The following is a 20,673-nucleotide window of genomic DNA, read 5'->3' as shown; positions in this document are numbered from 1 at the left end:
CAAGAACCATGCAACTGGATGTGTCTGCATATTAATGAATGGTCAGGCGACTGTGTGCATTCTTCACCATTAAGATTCACTTCCTTTCCATCTTTCAGACATCTGTACGTGTATGGTAGAGACCATGCCTCATGGAGGAAAGCACTGCCTAGTGGTTCATATCGCCCTATTGCAATATACCGCATACAATTAGTAAATTTGTACAAAGCAAATGGTAACGTAATAACTCCATGGATTAGCCATGTTGCAGCAGCGGCTTCAGCTACAGAAAAGGGTAAAGATTCTAACTTTTCAATATGTAACATAGAGAATGATGCATCTCGCATTGAAAGCATGCGCTGCTTATCAGTCAAATTAAATGGGGCAAATAGGGAGGACACGTTCATGTAACTCCAGGGCACACGGCCCGCCTTAAGAGTCTGTAGTGTCCATGCAAACTGCATTACAGAATGCAATTGATTTTGACCATGGTACAACACAGACACCTCATCATTCACAATGTCAACTACAGAAGAATCCTCCTGTTCCAGGTACCCCTAAACGTTCCCGCCAAAATAAACGAAGTATCAGATATAAAATGGGTCGCAAGAAAGTGCCAGTCAGATATTATACATCACGCACCCAACATAAGGAAGAACAGGCTGCGCAAATTTCAGACTGGGTCAGCAATCTCCAAAACACAGCTGTTTACACCTTTGACCAGCACTATATACCTGATTTCCACTCCCAGCGCCCTAGTGAGTCAGCAGGGGATGATGGGATTCACAACGCACTATTAGACAACATGTGGTACAGGGACATGAGGTAGGTTGGAAGAAAGGTCACAAATGAGTCCTGCTTTGTGTGTTCACACATTCCTCATGCTGTAGGTGCAGATAAATTGCTCTTTCCCAAAGAAATTCCACCGCCAAATGTCTCCTACACCTGTTTCGTTGTCACATACATGGCCAGATACAACTCCTGTCAGCAGAAATAGATGATGCATTCGTAAACTCTACAGAGTGGGATGACAAGTATATTACATTTACAGTTGTCACTAGCCCATTGGAGTTTGAAAGGAGAATGGAGGTTTACCGTGATATGAAGGTACCTGCCAACGTAATGCAGGTTTGGGAATACCAGTTTAAGAGACTAGGGTACTTCACCTTCCCAACGCCTCCATCAAAATGCCACTCACCCACACATCAGCGAGCCAACCATGGTTTCCTGACTAGGAACCATACCCATGACGCATGCCCTTGTCAGTGGAGGCCAGTTCTGCGCCTAAAAGCCAACATTTATTTCAACAGCAAGTGGAATGGCCCACATGACTTGATATGTAAGGTAGCCTCCTTAGGTAGTCCAATTGTAGGAAAAGAGCACGAACACTATGTCAATAAGGATATTGGGAGGGAGTGTGTTGAGATATGGGCACAAGAAACTAGAAGATACACTTTCAATGAGGGTACAACATACAAACCAAAAAGAGCATACAAGCTAAAATCTCCTCTCCTTTGCTTCCTAGATAACGAAACAGTTCCTGTGGGTCGAAACACTAATTGCAGCAAAACGCATTTCAATTTGGACCTTAAGTACGGCACCTCCAGTCTCATGGACATCTATTGGGCCTGCGGAGAGCACATCTACCTGCAGCTGCCTCCCCACTGGCAAGGACTCTGTTCCATCGTCACGATGCATGAACTGCATCTGGTTGTTCCAGCAGCGAACATTTCCCACATTCATACCCACCCGATGACAAGTGATGTCACCCTGCTCCACCACCAGAAAAGGGAAGTCATTAAGTATTTTTCGGATGGCCCATTTCACGAGATTCCACAAGAATTTCGCCTTTTCAACGATGCTGAACTTTTCTTCGGGGGCGTTATCCCCCTATTCCAGACCAACGCCAATGCTCGCTGGCTCCAAGTGACCAGGTGCGAGCTGATGCAGCTTGTCAACAACACCTGTGATGGGTTCAACGCTGTGAAAGAAGAACTACGACCTTTGAGACTCATGGTTCTGGAACACCGCTATGTTCTAGACCAGTTAACTGCGATGAATGGTGGTGTATGTGCCAAGGTGGGCAAGTCCTGCTGTACCTTCATATTAGCCGATAATGCGGACAATGGAACACTTACAAAGGCTATCAAGGACTTGGACAATTTGGTGAGAAAGATGCATGAGGAGGGAGGTGCACAAGCAGACCTTTTTGCTAATTGGTTCAATTTGGACTGGATGCCTTCATGGTTGTCTGCAGTACTGAAATTGTTAATGCAAATATTAATCGTGATGCTGCTGTTGTGTTTCGGGACACAGGTCTTATTGCACTGTATTAAGAAGTTTAGCTCTAAGGTAGTTGGGATGAACTACGCAGACTCAGGGGTTCCATGATGAAATATCTATTACAAAAACACCGACCTACAAAAATATCGTCGCAAAAACATCGTCAACAAAAATATTGTCACCATATACTTAAACAAGGGTTTACACAAATATCGATATTTTATTATCGACTAGATTAATTTTGTTCACAATTATATTGAGTACATAAATATCGACTACAAAATGATCGACAATTCTTGAGATAACATTACCAACTACACAAATATCGATAACAAAAATATCGACTTACTTACTACCTAATTAAAAATACCAAAAATATCGACTTTTTATCTATAACCTTAAATACACAATACCCTTAACAAATTTAATATTTTATAATTATTACATTTTAAATAATGCTTCAAAAACATATATAAATATACTATATATTTAAAATATATATATTTTTTTCAAAACACTAAATAATATAAACTTACTTAATAATTCAAATATACTCAATTTATAATACTTTTATCAACACTTCACATAATGAAACATTGTTAACATTATAAACAATAAATATAAAACACATACAAAACATCTTTAAATATATACTAGAACGAAATTACAAATAAAACAGCCTCATTTAAAAATAACGGATATCAAATTCAAACTAACGTTCTTATCCAATGAATTTAAAATACATGTAATTAAACCAATCAAAATGAAGAAATACTTAACTAACTACTATAAAAACAATTACATACTTAACTAAAATTACCATTTTTGGCCCAAACTTGGAGAAAAACGGTTACTTTGCTGAAGAGAAAAGAATACACACCTACAACAACTACTACAACACAGTCTACTACAACTCAAGTAAGTGAACTCCCATTTTATGTACAATAAAAGCCTCAAGAAAGTTAGCTAAACTCCCTATACTAAATAAATGCTCTCTCTTTTTTTTTAAATTAAACTAAAGAATACTATCAACAACAGCCACAATAAATAAATATACTAAAATATGAACAGCCTTATCAATGCCTACATAGAAAAGTTCAAAATAAATAAGAATATAGCAAAGAAAAGTTCGAAATGACTTATTATTGTATGAGCTATAAATATATCGAAATATAATATAAAACTAATAGTAACACTTATTTTTTCAGATTCAACAAACTTCATCTACCAAGCTACATCTACACAAACAACAGCTTCGACAAAATTAAGTAAGTATACTCACTGTGTCAATTAATAATCAGAAAAGAGAAACAAAAAAGTATGAAACAATATTATTAATTACTACTGTTCTCTACCACAACTACAGGAAATTCAACAGTGAAACTCTGAATATAAGAACTGAAAACATCCGAATAGCTGAAAAAACCACATTGTAAGTACATTTTTTAATTTATTATTTAAACCGAAACATTGCAATAAATGTTTTACATATTTACTAAAAACACATATATATGTCTTCACAGATCTACCTTAGAAATGGCAGAAGGAGCTACTTTTATAACATCTCAAAAAGGAAAAATAATGCTCAGCTACATGGGTTATACCTACACTCAAGAAAAAGTCAAAGAGAATAAAACCCATTGGAAATGTAGTAAATATTATTCAACTGCATGCTATGGTAGAGCAACTACTATCGATAACAATGTTGTAAATGTACGTGAGCATAACCACCCACCCAATGTAACCGAAGTCGAAGTAAGGGAAGCATTAAATACACTTAGAGAAGCAAGTACAGGCTCCCAAGAAGCAAGCACCACTATTTTGAAAAATGTTTTGACCAAAGTCCCAGAACACGTAACAGGACAGTTACCCTCAATCCCCAACTTGAAAAGATTAATAGCTAAAACTAAAAGAGCTTCTGATCCAACTCCACCACCACCTCAAACTTTTGAAGAGATTAAAATATATCCAGAATATACTATTACCCATAATGAAGATAAATTCTTAATGTATGATAACCAAAGTCATGATAAAAGAATTTTACTTTTTGCAACAAATAGCAACTTGCAAAAACTAAAATCGTGTGAAACATGGATGATGGACGGAACTTTTAAAGTGTGTCCAAAACCTTTCTATCAACTTTACACCATCCACGGTGAATACCAGGAAACGAATATCCCCTTAATTTATACACTGCTGCCAAATTAAACAAATGCAACCTACATAGAAATCTTAACAACAATCAAAGATTTTACAGATAATTACAACCCACAAAGAATCATAATAGACTTTTAAATAGCTATGATTCAAGCTATACTTAAAATATATCCACACACTGCAATACAAGGGTGTTATTATCACTACAACCAAAGTATATGGAGACAGTTACAAAAATCAACTTTAAGCATAGAATACTCTACAAACAGCAACTTTGCTTACCAGATAAAAAAAATAATAGCACTGGCATATGTCCCAACAACAGAAGTGGCTAATTATTACAATGTATTACTTGACAGCCCTTTCTACCGCAGTAATGAAAAAAAATTTACTCCATTCTTAGACTATTTTGAAGACACCTGGGTAGGAAGATTACATCGTTCTGGTCACCGCAGACAACCTAAGTTCCAAATTCCATGGTGGAATGTGTACGCTAGCACTATAGCACACAAAGCCAAAACCAACAACGCGGTAGAAGGATGGCATAATGCCTTCCAAGCCACAATAGGAAGAACACAACCAACACTTCATAAACTAATCCAATGCATCAAAAAAGAGCAAAGCTACCAAGAGCTAAGAATCGAAGAATCTCTATCAAAAATAGGGCCAAAACTAAGCAAACAAACAATAAATATGTATGAATACCTACAACAAAAAAACAGAATGTACCCAAGTATCCAAGGTCTAGAATACATAAACCTAATTGCAAAATCTATCCTTTAATAAAATACAAATAGCAAACTATTGTTGTTGTGTCCTGGCCCCCGCCCTATTCTCCCTCTATATCAATGGGGTGGTAGATCATCTACTCGGCGAACCAGCAGACGCTCCCACTCTGGGAGGCGTAAAAATTCCAACTTTGCTGTTCGCAGACACTACTGAATCGCTTCCAGGACTTTTGCACCACCAAGGGTCTTGTCATCAACGTGGAAAAAACCAAGTACTTAGTTATGCACCCACCTCGCAAACTTGGCCGCCCTCCCACTCTGAACTCTATACCCCTTGAAAGAGTGGCAGAATTCGACTACTTGGGAATTCGACTTAATGACGCGATGAGCTGGACCGCCCACATCAATAAAATGACAATGGCCCACAAAAGGGTGGGGGGGGCCCTCCTTAAGGAGTTCAACAACTCAACAAAACATTGTGTTGCCCCTCTACTAGATATATATAAAGCACGTGCGGTCCCTGCGTCACTTTATGGAGCCGAACTGTGGGGCCTGGGCAAAGTGGATTTACTGAGCAAGGCCGAAAACAAATTCATTAAAGATCTCCTTGCCATTCCATCGAGTAGTCCGACTATCCCAGTGCTCATGGATACTGGCTGTAAAGCTATAGGGGATCAGGCCCGTCTTCGACCCCTCCTGCTCTGGGCTCGCCTGTGGAGGGTACCGGAGCTAAAATCTTACGCTGATGGCCTAGCTGAGGTGATGCACTCCGATGGATGGCACAGCATTAAATGGCTGAAGGACATTAAACATCTTTTAGGGGACCTAGGCCTGGACTCCTGCTGGCATAGCCACTCCGCTCCCCCGAAGGAGACCTTAAAAAAACTTTTTTGGGAGTGGGTTCGTGTGAAGCGCATCAGTAATCAGCAGCACTGCAAAACCACCGCAGCTTTTCTGCTGATAAAAGATGTCGTCGCCTACGAGCCGTACATGGACATAATAACAATCGCCATGGACCGGTCCTTGTACATCAAATTCCGGTTAGGAACCCTACCCTTGGCGGACCTCTGCTCCAGGTGGAATAAATCCCAGTCCTCATCACGCTATTGTGCTCTTTGTCCCGATAAACCAGAAACGGTGCCACACTTTCTCTTCGAATGCCCGGACTATGGTTGCCCCAGATCACGTTGGCTTGGACCTATCTGCAGAGAATTGGGTACCCGCCAGTACTCTGTTGCCCTTCGGATTCTTTTAACCAATACAGCCCCTCCTATTGTTTGTGCTGTTGCCAAGTTTTTAAAATGGGCTTGGTTGATTAGACTTAGAAGACTGTCCATAGCAATTTAATCCTTTTTTTTAACTAATTTATGCTGATCAAATGTGTTTTACTCTTTTTTCTAATGTACAGTCATACTTTTTTCGACATGCTGTTTTTATCTTTTGTATCGCTTTTATGATATATGCATATCGAAATAAAGCAATCAACCAACCAAATAGCAAACTATCAAACAATAAATAACATAGACCATTTTTTGTTACATTAGTTAAATTATGTCATGTAATATAAAATATAAATCATTATCACAAGACATAATATAACTAATTAAAATGCAAAATCACCAATAAACATAAACCACCCTAAAAAATGAATAAATAATGACTTACGGTTCTGCAGCTGTAGAATGTATTCGAAATAGATGCTTTCAAACCGAATCCAACCAAAAGCAATCCACATCGTCAAATGAAACCCCAAAAAATTGAAAAAATACAACTGTATAAAAAGAGTCCAACGTAGAAATCCTCTGGATAACAGAGCCATAAAAACCCAAAAATAAATCACGATAAAAAACGCTCCAAAATCCCGAAAAATAAGGTAATGTATATAAACATTTCCCTCTATGTTTAAAAAAAAAACGAGATCAAATCCATCTGGTCACCAAAACAGACACCTGTAAATAAAGTACAAACAAAACCCACCTGAAATAAATAATAAACCCACAAAGCCAAGAAATAACATATAAAACGTACTAAAATACATAAAGTAATACTTGAATACAAAACATTAACATTACATCCATATTAGATAGCAAACTAAGTACGCTATCACTAACGTTTTTAAATAACATGTACATTTCACATAAACAGTTAAATAATACACATAGCAACACATATACCCAAAAACTAACTAAATAATTTCTTAAAAGTAACTTAAAAGTAATTAAAAATAAACTTACATTAACAAACACGAAGCAGCTCCCAACCGCGAGGTTCCGTCTTCAGAAATGACCCAAACAACAATGTAGATAGACTAAAAAGTGAACAACACAAAACAAAATGGCAGCATAATAGAAACAAAAATAGGACTTAATCCCCATATTAATGAATGAAAAAATATAAAAGAAATTGCAAATTTTTTTTGTAAAATTGTTATAACTTTCTAAATGTTTACAATAAACATATGAATAATGTAAAATATACATACATTTTTTTATATCAAAATATATATTAAAACAATTATTGTATATTAAAAATATGTTTATTAAGTAAAACTTTTTTTCTTTATAATATAAAAATGTGAACAATTTTATGTATATACTTTTGGAAATGCCAATTATATGTAAATTAATTAACATATTAAATTTATTTTCAATTTTTTAAAATGTAATATGCTAATTAATAAAAAATTACAATGTATATGTTACAAATACTGCAATGTTAAATATGAGTAAATACAAAAATATTATTTTTTCAAAATGTTTAAATGTTTCCATCTACAAACAAAACTAACAATAAATACTGTTTTTTTACAAGACTTTATTAGTATTGTACTTTATAAATTTATAAACTTGTGATATAAATTTTAAAATGTTATAAAAATGTATAATTGATTTTTATACAGATGTTATTAAATATAATCTTAAATATTTCAATATATGTAATAATATTGTCAAATATAATTAAAAAACATTTTTTGTTTTAATATTGTTTTAACAATACATTAATAATTTATTATTCTACCTCCAAATCCAACATAACTCAGGGAAAGTGCTGGACAGCAAACCATAATAATTTACTATTCTAACTCCAAATCCAATATAACTCATGGAAAGTGCTGGACAGCAAACCATAATAATTTACTATTCTAACTCCAATCCAGCATAACTCAGGGAAAGTGCTGGACAGTAAACCATAATAATTTACTATTCTAACTCCAAATCCAATATAACTCAGGGAAAGTGCTGGACAGTAAACCATAATAATTTACTATTCTAACTCCAATCCAGCATAACTCAGGGAAAGTGCTGGACAGTAAACCATAATAATTTACTATTCTAACTCCAAATCCAACATAACTCAGGGAAAGTGCTGGATAGTAAACCATAATAATTTACTATTCTAACTCCAATCCAACATAACTCAGGGAAAGTGCTGGACAGTAAACCATAATAATGTACTATTCTAACTCCAAATCCAACATAACTCAGAGAAAGTGCTGGACAGTAAACCATAATAATTTGCTATTCTAACTCCAATCCAACATAACTCAGGGAAAGTGCTGGAGAGTAAACCATAATAATTTACTATTCTAACTCCAAATCCAACATAACTCAGGGAAAGTGCTGGACAGTAAACCATAATAATTTACTATTCTAACTCCAAATCCAACATAACTCAGGGAAAGTGCTGGACAGTAAACCATAATAATTTACTATTCTAACTCCAAATCCAACATAACTCAGAGAAAGTGCTGGACAGTAAAACATAATAATTTGCTATTCTAACTCCAATCCAACATAACTCATGGAAAGTGCTGGAGAGTAAACCATAATATTTAACTATTCTAACTCCAATACAACATAACTCAGGGAAAGTGCTGGACAGTAAACCATAATAATTTACTATTCTAACTCCAAATCCAACATAACTCAGGGAAAGTGCTGGACAGTAAACCATAATAATTTACTATTCTAACTCCAATCCTACATAACTCAGGGAAAGTGCTGGACAGTAAACCATAATAATTTACTATTCAAACTCCAAATCCAACATAACTCAGGGAAAGTGCGGAATAGTAAACCATAATAATTTACTATTCTAAATCCAATCCAACATAACTCAGGGAAAGTGCTGGACAGTAAACCATAATAATTTACTATTCTAACTCCAATTCCAACATAACTCAGGGAAAGTACTGGATAGTAAACCATAATAATTTACTATTCTAACTCCAATCCAACAGAACTCAGGGAAAGTGCTGGACAGTAAACCATAATAATTTACTATTCTAACTCCAAATCCAACAGAACTCAGGGAAAGTGCTGGACAGTAAACCATAATAATTTACTATTCTAACTCCAAATCCAACATAACTCAGGGAAAGTGCTGGATAGTAAACCATAATAATTTACTATTCTAACTCCAATCCAACATAACTCATGGAAAGTGCTGGACAGTAAACCATAATAATTTACTATTATAACTCCAAATCCAACATAACTCAGGAAAGTGCTGGATAGTAAACCATAATAGTTTACTATTCTAACTCCAATCCAACATAACTCAGGGAAAGTGCTGGACAGTAAACCATAATAATTTACTATTCTAACTCCAATTCCAACATAACTCAGGGAAAGTGCTGGATAGTAAACCATAATACTTTACTATTCTAACTCCAATTCCAACATAACTCAGGGAAAGTGCTGGATAGTAAACCATAATAATTTACCATTCTATCTCCAATCCAACATAACTCAGGGAAAGTGCTGGACAGTAAACCATAATAATTTACTATTCTAACTCCAAATCCAACATAACTCTAAGAAAGTGCTGGACAGTAAACCAAAATAATTTATATATTCTAACTCCAATCCAACATAACTCAGTGAAAGTGCTGGACAGTAAACCATAATAATTTACTATTCTAACTCCAAATCCAACATAACTCTAAGAAAGTGCTGGACAGTAAACCATAATAATTTACTATTCTAACTCCAAATCCAACATAACTCTAAGAAAGTGCTGAACAATAAACCACAAAATTTTAAAAATGTAACTCACCCTTCCCCCTATAAACCCAACTAACAACTTCTACGACATTTTCATTTTTTTAAAAATATTACATTTTAAATAAAATAACATTTTTTATAATTTCTAATTTAAAATTTCGAAATTAATTTGTATTTTATTTCAATAAAAAATGTTAAAAAATTATTTACACACATTTTTTAAATTACTACCCACCCTTATCCCTTATAAACTAAATTACCCACTAATAAAACATTCACACACTTAATTTAATAAAAATATTTAAATATTTTAATTAATTTCGATTTTGAAATTTAATATTTCGAAATGTATTTTTATTTTATTACAATTTGACATTTAAATAAATATTAACACTGTTTTTTAATTACTACCCCACTTTATCACCTATATAACCAACAACCCACTAATAAAACAATCCCACACTTAATTTAATTTAAATTTATAAAATATCTTAATTTTAAATTTCAAATTTCAAATTTCGAATGTCATTTTTTTTCTATTTTTTTTATAATAATAAATAAACACACAATTTTTAAATTACTACCCACCCTTATCCCCTATATAACCAACAACCCGCTACTAAAACATTCACATACTTAATTTAAATACATTTTTAAAAATATCTAAATTAATTTCTAATTTCAAATTCAAATTTCTAAATTCATAATTTTTTTCATAAAATTTGTAAATTAAAATAAAAAAATGTCACAACATTTTTAAATTACTCCCCACCCTTATCCCCTATAAAACCAACAACCCGCTCCTAAAAAATGTACAAAAATTTTATAAAAATTATTAAATTTTTTCTAATTATAATCACAGAAAACAATAAAATACCATTAAATAAACATAATAAATACATATTAATAAATAAATATAACACAACAAATGATTATATCGATAATATATACATCGATATTTATCTCAACTATATTTTCTACAACAATATTTTACAATGTCGATATTTCTGCTATTGTACAAAAACGATATTTACAACATCGATATTTAATTCGTCGATATTTAACACAGTCAATATTCTTACCTCGAAATTTTTGCTTGTCGATATTTCCACATCGATATTCCTGCTGTATACCGACTCAGGTGTGTACACAGGGATACGCAGGGGACAAGGGGAAGAGGAAGGGGTAGCAATGTTAAATATAGTGGAGCTCACCATCCCTGACTCTTGCACAGCACAGGTTCCTCTTGATTGTCAGTACCAAGCCCAGGTACATAGTGGCCCACCACCTCCCTCGGGGGGAGACTTGGTACATCCTTATGAGACACTGTGTGACATATCAGGGGGACCGCCTGGAGACTTAGGAAAATGCCCTGAACGGAAACGCCGATGAGCCGCTTCTTCATAACTCACCATGACCACTCCCCCCGGCACCAGCTAAATATGCAGTTCGAATGGTGTTCAATGGTGTTCAATAAAATGAACAAAAAGGGGGATGAGAGAGGGAAAGATTTTACTGTATGAATATCCTGGGACATTCTTATCACTCAACTAGCATAAACCCCTGTGTAGCCTTACTGTTCAGAAGTATAGGCTTGGTTAAATTGGCCAGAGTACTGCCATTTTCTCTTAAAGTAAGCAGAAAGCAGGTCTGATCGAGATTTTATTCAGCTCCACTGTCTGCGAGGCTCCTGTTCTGGCCCCCACCCTACTTTTGTGATAAGTTCATAACGTTAAAATTGAACATCCTCTGTGATTTCAACACACAAAGGGGCCACATCCTAAGGCTGCTCATGAGAAAAGGAGAACTTTCCCACTGCAACTGCCGAGCTGTAGTGATGGATGTGGCAACAGGACGTACAGACTGGTACATATGCATATAAATTATATCCCTTTACGCAATAAAACATGTTTCTGCTGCCCAAGGCAAATTTATGACAAACTTCCAGTCTACAAGGCCTGACCTTTAGTCTAGTATACGTGCCACAGTTATGAGAAGGGCTGCATTTTGAATGTATGGATGGGAAAAGTACGAAGTAGGCCGTAAGTGACGCAAAGACGGCTGATAGTCAGAAACCGGTCCTAGGATGCTTGATTCCGGTCCAGGAAAGACATGGCTTGGCAGTTCGGGCTGGACTGTTCCCATGAGGCTCAGGGTCAAGGCTGATTTGAATATGGTCATGTCTGAACTGGGGAGGTACGGAGTGCAAAAAAACGATGGATTTAGGCCCAGATCTCTCTACTGGGGTAAATGTATGACATTGTTCTGCATTCTGTCCATCAACTGTTGTTTTTGCATTTGTCACCCCGAGCGGGATGGGTATGCTCAGACGTGAGTCCCATGCTCTCCACACCACTGGAGTCAAGCTATCCTCGCTGAAGACGGCTGATAGCCAGAAACCGGTCCTAGGATTCTTGATTCCGGTCCAGGAAAGACATGGCTTGGCAGTTCGGGCTGGACTGTTCCCATGAGGCACAGGGTCAAGGCTGATTTGCATATGGCCATGTCTGAACTGGGTGGTGTGGAGTGCAAAAAAACGATGGATTTAGGCCCAGATCTCTGTACTGGGGTGAATGTATGACATTGTACTGCATTCAGACGAAATCTTCCTCGGAATCTGATGTGATGTTATATGGGCCCACCTCTCGATACCTCCAATTCTGATTGTAATAATTACACAGAATGTTGAAGTGATCAAGCGGGGGGGGGAAGGGAATTAGGAAGGGAACAGCTGGAAAGGAGATCTGAAAAGGAAAAGTTATGTACACACAAATACTTTGTTTCTTGTTTATTCAACAAATTATATTATTTCTGTTACTAGATTCTTTTGGACAAAGGAACCTAACTGGTTCTTAAAATCCTCAATAAGATTGATCACCTTTAAATGCTTGCAATAGATTATTTCTCTTTGCTTGTTATTGTAATTTCTCTCAAAAGAAGAAACTGTTCATACACAAATACCTGTAGATAATTCTCTACAAGTTACGATCATTAACTCTTTGCGCCTTTTAAAGTAACTATATGTGTTCGTATTTCTTTAGAACATTCACATTATAATTCCCGAAGAATGTCAGCTTAAAATCAAAATTGTGTAGTAAAATATTGACAAAGGATTAATACACCTCTATTTGTTCAAATAATAAACCTCTGCACAAAAACATATTCAAGATTCAGCTTCAAATTTAACAGCACGGAATATTCTGGATTCCCTATAAAATAATGTCAGAAAACTGTGCTTTTGTCTTCAGATTTTGCTTAAAAAGAATTTTAGCATTCAAAACCCTGCTTTAAATTACCTTGTCCTCCTACCTGTAGAATACGACCTACTCTATGAATTTGGAAGACTAGCTGCCCTTCTGGAAGTCAGGAAGAAGGCTGTCCACGGAGAAATTCGTCCAAAAACTGCCTTTATTCCTGCAGACACGAAACTGCTACTCCTGGACACACCCACTGGAATCACCGCTGCATGCCGAGTCTTCGACCTGGAGAAAGAACTGGAAATGGCACCCAAAAGATCGGAGCTTGCTAAGGAGCAACCTTCCTCCCCAAGGCAAGCAGAATAGTGAGCAAAGAAACCTGGGTGTGGTCGCGTACATCGACGTAACCACACCCCCGTATTTTCCCTGTTTGCAACTGCACCGGTAAACCCTAGGCATCTCGCGGATGTGACAACATGCCAAACCTCACGCATCTCGCAGACTATGTCTAAATCAAAGGAGACTTAAGACATCATTACACACAAGGTCCTAGAACAGGCTAGACTCTTGAACAATGCACCACCAATGTCCAGAAGAAAGAAACCAATGCGCTTTCCCACATAAGCGCTTTGAACATGGCGGAAGACTGTGCCTGCTGCAGAGTGAGGCGGGCCCTAGACCGCAAGCCACCCTGGGCCTGACAATTCTGTCTATCAACTGTTGTTTTTGCATTTGTCCCCCCGAGTGGGATGGGTATGCTCAGACGTGAGTCCCATGCTCTCCAAACCACTGCAATCAATCTATCCTGGCTGAAGACAGCTGATAGCCAGAAACCGGTCCTAGGATGCTTGATTCCGGTCCAGGAAAGACATGGCTTGGCAGTTCGGGCTGGACTGTTCCCATTAGGCACAGGGTCAAGGCTGATTTGCATATGGCCATGTCTGAAATGGGGTGGTGTGGAGTGCAAAAAAACGATGGATTTAGGCCCAGATCTCTGTACTGGGGTGAATGTATGACATTGTTCTGCATTCTTTCCATCAACTGTTGTTTTTGCATTTGTCACCCCGAGTAGGATGGGTATGCTCAGACGTGAGTCCCATGCTCTCCACACCACTGGAGTCAAGCTATCCTGGCTGAAGACAGCTGATAGCCAGAAACCGGTCCTAGGATTCTTGATTCCGGTCCAGGAAAGACATGGCTTCGCAGTTCGGGCTGGACTGTTCCCATGAGGCACAGGGTCAAGGCTGATTTGCATATGGCCATGTCTGAACTGGGTGGTGTGGAGTGCAAAAAAACGATGGATTTAGGCCCAGATCTCTGTACTGGGGTGAATGTATGACATTGTACTGCATTCAGACGAAATCTTCCTCGGAATCTGATGTGATGTTATATGGGCCCACCTCTCGATACCTCCAATTCTGATTGTAATAATTACACAGAATGTTGAAGTGATCAAGCGGGGGGGGGAAAGGGAATTAGGAAGGGAACAGCTGGAAAGGAGATCTGAAAAGGAAAAGTTATGTACACACAAATACTTTGTTTCTTGTTTATTCAACAAATTATATTATTTCTGTTACTAGATTCTTTTGGACAAAGGAACCTAACTGGTTCTTAAAATCCTCAATAAGATTGATCACCTTTAAATGCTTGCAATAGATTATTTCTCTTTGCTTGTTATTGTAATTTCTCTCAAAAGAAGAAACTGTTCATACACAAATACCTGTAGATAATTCTCTACAAGTTACGATCATTAACTCTTTGCGCCTTTTAAAGTAACTATATGTGTTCGTATTTCTTTAGAACATTCACATTATAATTCCCGAAGAATGTCAGCTTAAAATCAAAATTGTGTAGTAAAATATTGACAAAGGATTAATACACCTCTATTTGTTCAAATAATAAACCTCTGCACAAAAACATATTCAAGATTCAGCTTCAAATTTAACAGCACGGAATATTCTGGATTCCCTATAAAATAATGTCAGAAAACTGTGCTTTTGTCTTCAGATTTTGCTTAAAAAGAATTTTAGCATTCAAAACCCTGCTTTAAATTACCTTGTCCTCCTACCTGTAGAATACGACCTACTCTATGAATTTGGAAGACTAGCTGCCCTTCTGGAAGTCAGGAAGAAGGCTGTCCACGGAGAAATTCGTCCAAAAACTGCCTTTATTCCTGCAGACACGAAACTGCTACTCCTGGACACACCCACTGGAATCACCGCTGCATGCCGAGTCTTCGACCTGGAGAAAGAACTGGAAATGGCACCCAAAAGATTGGAGCTTGCTAAGGAGCAACCTTCCTCCCCAAGGCAAGCAGAATAGTGAGCAAAGAAACCTGGGTGTGGTCGCGTACATCGACGTAACCACACCCCCGTATTTTCCCTGTTTGCAACTGCACCGGTAAACCCTAGGCATCTCGCGGATGCGACAACATGCCAAATTACACGCATCTCGCGGACGCGGTTAACCTGCCAAACCTCACGCATCTCGCAGACTATGTCTAAATCAAAGGAGACTTAAGACATCATTACACACAAGGTCCTAGAACAGGCTAGACTCTTGAACAATGCACCACCAATGTCCAGAAGAAAGAAACCAATGCGCTTTCCCACATAAGCGCTTTGAACATGGCGGAAGACTGTGCCTGCTGCAGAGTGAGGCGGGCCCTAGACCGCAAGCCACCCTGGGCCTGACAATTCTGTCCATCAACTTTGTTTTTGAATTTGTCCCCCCGAGTGGGATGGGTATGCTCAGACGTGAGTCCCATGCTCTCCAAACCACTGCAATCAATCTATCCTGGCTGAAGACAGCTGATAGCCAGAAACCGGTCCTAGGATGCTTGATTCCGGTCCAGGAAAGACATAGCTTGGCAGTTCGGGCTGGACTGTTCCCATTAGGCACAGGGTCAAGGCTGATTTGCATATGGCCATGTCTGAAATGGGGTGGTGTGGAGTGCAAAAAAACGATGGATTTAGGCCCAGATCTCTGTACTGGGGTGAATGTATGACATTGTTCTGCATTCTTTCCATCAACTGTTGTTTTTGCATTTGTCACCCCGAGTAGGATGGGTATGCTCAGACGTGAGTCCCATGCTCTCCACACCACTGGAGTCAAGCTATCTTGGCTGAAGACAGCTGATAGCCAGAAACCGGTACTAGGATGCTTGATTCCGGTCCAGGAAAGACACAGCTTGGCAGTTCGGACTGGACTGTTCCCATGAGGCACAGGGTCAAGGCTGATTTGTATATGGCCATGTCTAAACTGGGGTGGTGTGGAGTGCAAAAGAAACAATGGATTTAGGCCCAGATCTCTGTACTGGGGTGAATATATGACATTGTTCTGCATTCTGTCCATCAACTGTTGTTTTTGCAAATAGGGTACGTGACATGGGGTGGCGTGAGATGACGTTACCTTAGACTTCTCACCGCCTTAAAGAATATAAAAAGGAGGTCCGCAGAAATATCTTTGGGCAACTCCTGGTCTGTTGTAGGCATCAGGGAGGCAAGTTGTCTCCAAGAGCTCTTGATCAACTGATTTACTTAATATATATATACTAACTGTATTGTATTTTACATTCTGCCATATGAAATATTATATTTACCATGCTTTCTTTTAACCTTGCTTTTTCCCTTTATTACATTTGAAGTGTTTACTTGTAGTTGTAGGATTTCTCACTTATAGGCAGATGTGAGCATTCTCAAATAATGTGTACTTTGCTTTTTTGAATGCATTTTGCCACAAATGATAAATGTGTCTTTAAGATTTACACTCTCTCACTAACTGTTTAGAAGCTTGTATTGAGTAAATGCAATTTTCAGTAAATGAAATCTGGTCTATGAGACTACCTGAGAATGCGGAGCACTGGGTCCAGAGATTTTTGTGCCTTTATACTGACGTTTCTTGAAGTTGCATCTTCTTAATAAAACTGTTAACCTTTCAGCTTCGGTTTCCACGGCTCACATATCTGTTTTCTCTATTTTTAGAGCAAGCGTTCCTGCACACCCCGGTGCAAATTAAGCCGCCCCTTTGTCCCTAGCTCACTCTCACGATCATCCCAGCGCAGGCTTTCAGAGCCGTTGCGCCCAGCCCCTTGACCTTCTGCCCTGTAATAAATCTCCCTCTAACAAAAGGGCCTTCCACTTGAAGGCCAACACGCATTCATGAGTTTTTTGTAACTTTTGAAAAGTCTAAGGTAAAAATGTGTTTCTGTTAAAATCTGCAGATTATGGGACAGATAATAGATTACATGTCAAATGCGGCAAATCTACAACTCTGCAAAAAACACCACAGCCATACAGTTGCATAATTCCAGAGGTACTGGATATATGATTGTATTAACCTCTTAAAACTTGTATTTCACACAGGAATAACTATGAGCTTTTGTTCGGTCCCGAGAGTTTTTTTTACAAGCCCTTACTTAAAAATGTCTGCCATTTTGGTAACAGACTGGCCAGGTGCCAACCCTATGGGAAGTTATAGCATGGAGGGAAAATAGATGCAAGTGGGGCAGAGCCACTGAGAGAAAATAACAGGCTGTAGGAGTGAGGGAGTGGGCAGAGGGAAATGTGAGTGTATGAGGGAAGGAATCAGTCAGAAAAAGAAATGGCCAGCAAGAAAGAGGAAGGGAAGATATACATGGAAGATTGGCAGAACCAGCGAGAGAAGGAAAGAAGCTGGAGAAAGCTGCCAGTTAAAGACTAAGGCATGGAGGCAAGGGGTGAACTGCAATTGTAGACATTACTGGCAAATTGAACTTATATTGCTCACTATACAGTATAATCTTTATTCAATCTGTATAAAAATAGATCATAAAAGCACAATTTCATCATAACACACAAGTATTATAAAGGCCATAAAAACAATTTTAAATTATACTTGATTTTAGATGTCCCTTATGATACATTAAAACTGCAAACCCAACTATATTTTTTCTTCTACAAGCCCACAAAAATGTTGTGACCGAGAAGCTTACATAAGAATTAGGTAAGGATTTTAAAAAGTACAGTGCCACCCCACATTATTTGAAATTGTAACATCTTAAGATAGGGAGAATAAACGCTTCTCTTACAGTTTGCTAAAACTTACAAAACAGTACCAGGTGTAAATCCTGTAGGTGAGGAATTGTCACAGGGTCTAAAGGCTTAGGTAAGCATACTTAAACTTCCTCTCTGGAAACCCAAGCATCAGTGGAATGAAGTTCAGTCGGAAACGTAACAAAAGAAATCTATGGTGGGCTAGTGTGATACGTGAAAGGTAAGAATAGGCTTCCCCTGCTCTTGGCGCAATGAGGGCATAGGCTGTGAATGATTTCACCTGGCAGGGCTTTTCCTTATGAGCATAGCTGGCCCTCGGGGGGCGTGGCCAAGCAGGCTATGATGGCAGACATGTCCTGCTGATGCTCCGTGATTGGGCTCGCATATTGCCCGTTTCCTAGCATCGCCCGGATCTGTCCAGACACCAGCCAGGTGATGGCACACATGCTGCACCAAGCGGTACCGTGAATTCTCAACTAGGTTCACTCCCAACAGCAAAACGAGGAAAATCGGGACACAGGCTCCCGGCGGCAAGATGGCGCCAGCCAGTTTCTGATTGCGGGCTATGGTAGTCCAGATCGGTGCCCCGAGACATATGCCAGAAGAAGCACATGGGCAAGTAAACACAGCCACAGCGGAGGCGAGGGGGCACCCCGATACTGCTGCTACCTGATGGGAACTCTGGGAAACACGCGAGGAGGCGGACAGCCACGGCGGCGATAGGTGACAGCCCGCCATTTTAGCTGCCACAGCCCTTCTCTCACTGCCTCACAGACCCGTAATCCCGTTGAGATGCAGGAGCAAGGGGACCGATTGCTGCCCCCAGCCCAGTAGCGAAACGTGAGATAACCCCCGGTCAGCAAAAGCCACCTGACCCTAACATGGTGCTCAGGGATTGAAGCGGACGGCGGAACTGAATTTGAATCTCTGGAGACCCCTGGGGCATACGGCACCGTCAGGACAGAGGTGAGCAGCGGACTCCCCACATCGAGCGACATAATTAAAGAGATCCCCTCCCTCTGCAGCAAGGACTTAACACACTCAAGGCGGCTGCTGCATGACCTTAAAATGGCGGCTCTATAATCCTGACTCTCCCTGCTCCTATCTATCCGCTGAGGTACTGGCGAGGTATGCGACTTGGCTACTAGACCACCTGTGGCACCCGCAAGGACCTCTTCCCCGTAACAACACGCAAATCGCACCACTCCTCTCCTTGCAGCACCCACTTTTCCCCACAACCACAAGGAGCTGAGCTGAACGCTGAAGTAACCGGAACGAAGGTCCCCTCCCACTTCCAGACATGCACTGAACTGCTGCAAGCTCCCTCTTTTGCCCGGTGAGTGTCATTTTTCCAACGGGACCACACAATCCAGCATCGGGTCATACTCACAGTAAGCAACACACTCCGCCACCCTTGACAGCACTCACAACGCGGGAAACCTCCTCAGCCACTGCAATGAGGAAATCGAGAACATCACAGCATACCACAGTGCCCGAGACCGCCTCAGAGAACATGCCAAATACCCGGAAATGGCCACAACTACTGTGCCTCAATCCAACCTGTCAATTTCCGAGCTAACTGGATAAGGTCTTAACTGCCATCGAACTCTGCAGGATGTCCATGGAAGAGCGACTTGGCACCCTCGAGACAGATGTCAGCCTTATCCGGGTTGACCACTGCAAATTGGCAGACAAAGTGAAGGAAGGGGAGAAAACATTGGCCAACCTGCAACCCACCGCCAAGGTGCATCAGAAGACACTGCAAGATGTCCTGAGCCACCTAACCACCATAGAGGAATGTGCAAATGATTTAGAAGGGCGCTCGAGGCGCTGCAATATCCAACTGCTGGGTCTTCCAAGGGAATGGGTGGCGCGAACTCGCTGGAATACCTAGAATCATGGGTGAAAACCTTCACCCCCATGTCTGACCGAACAGCATTCTTCTCTATTAACGGGATGCGGTACTTCGAACAGCCAGACAAGCAGCCCCCCTACGCGTGGAAAATAAACAGATAATGATATTCCCCGACTATGCACAAGCGGTGCAGCAGCAAAGCTCATAATTTTTGGAGGTAAAACGTCGATTGCGAGTGAACAATATACAATACTCCCTGCTCTTCCCAACCTGCCTCAAAGTTCTCCATAATGGCTCTACTATCTTTTTCGCAAACGCTGAAGAAGCGCACAAATGAGCGGGTCAACACTGTACGCATCAACCCAGAACTAAGACAGCACGAGGCTCTCCTTTCAAAATGCCACGCACCAGGAGGCGCAACCCGAAACAGCAACG

The 20,673-nt window shown here is 39.4% G+C and overlaps 1 pseudogene; it reads left to right on the top strand.

The window, feature by feature from the left end:
- The first annotated feature begins 784 nt into the window (after positions 1-784).
- Positions 785-15,672, top strand: LOC147702518 (uncharacterized; annotated as a pseudogene).
- The last annotated feature ends 5,001 nt before the right edge of the window (positions 15,673-20,673 follow it).

The sequence above is a fragment of the Lissotriton vulgaris genome, chromosome 7 (assembly GCF_964263255.1).
Source record: "Lissotriton vulgaris chromosome 7, aLisVul1.2, whole genome shotgun sequence".
Classification (NCBI taxonomy): domain Eukaryota; kingdom Metazoa; phylum Chordata; class Amphibia; order Caudata; family Salamandridae; genus Lissotriton; species Lissotriton vulgaris.
Note: the sequence above shows the minus strand (reverse complement) of the source record. Positions and strands in the feature narration are given on the sequence as shown.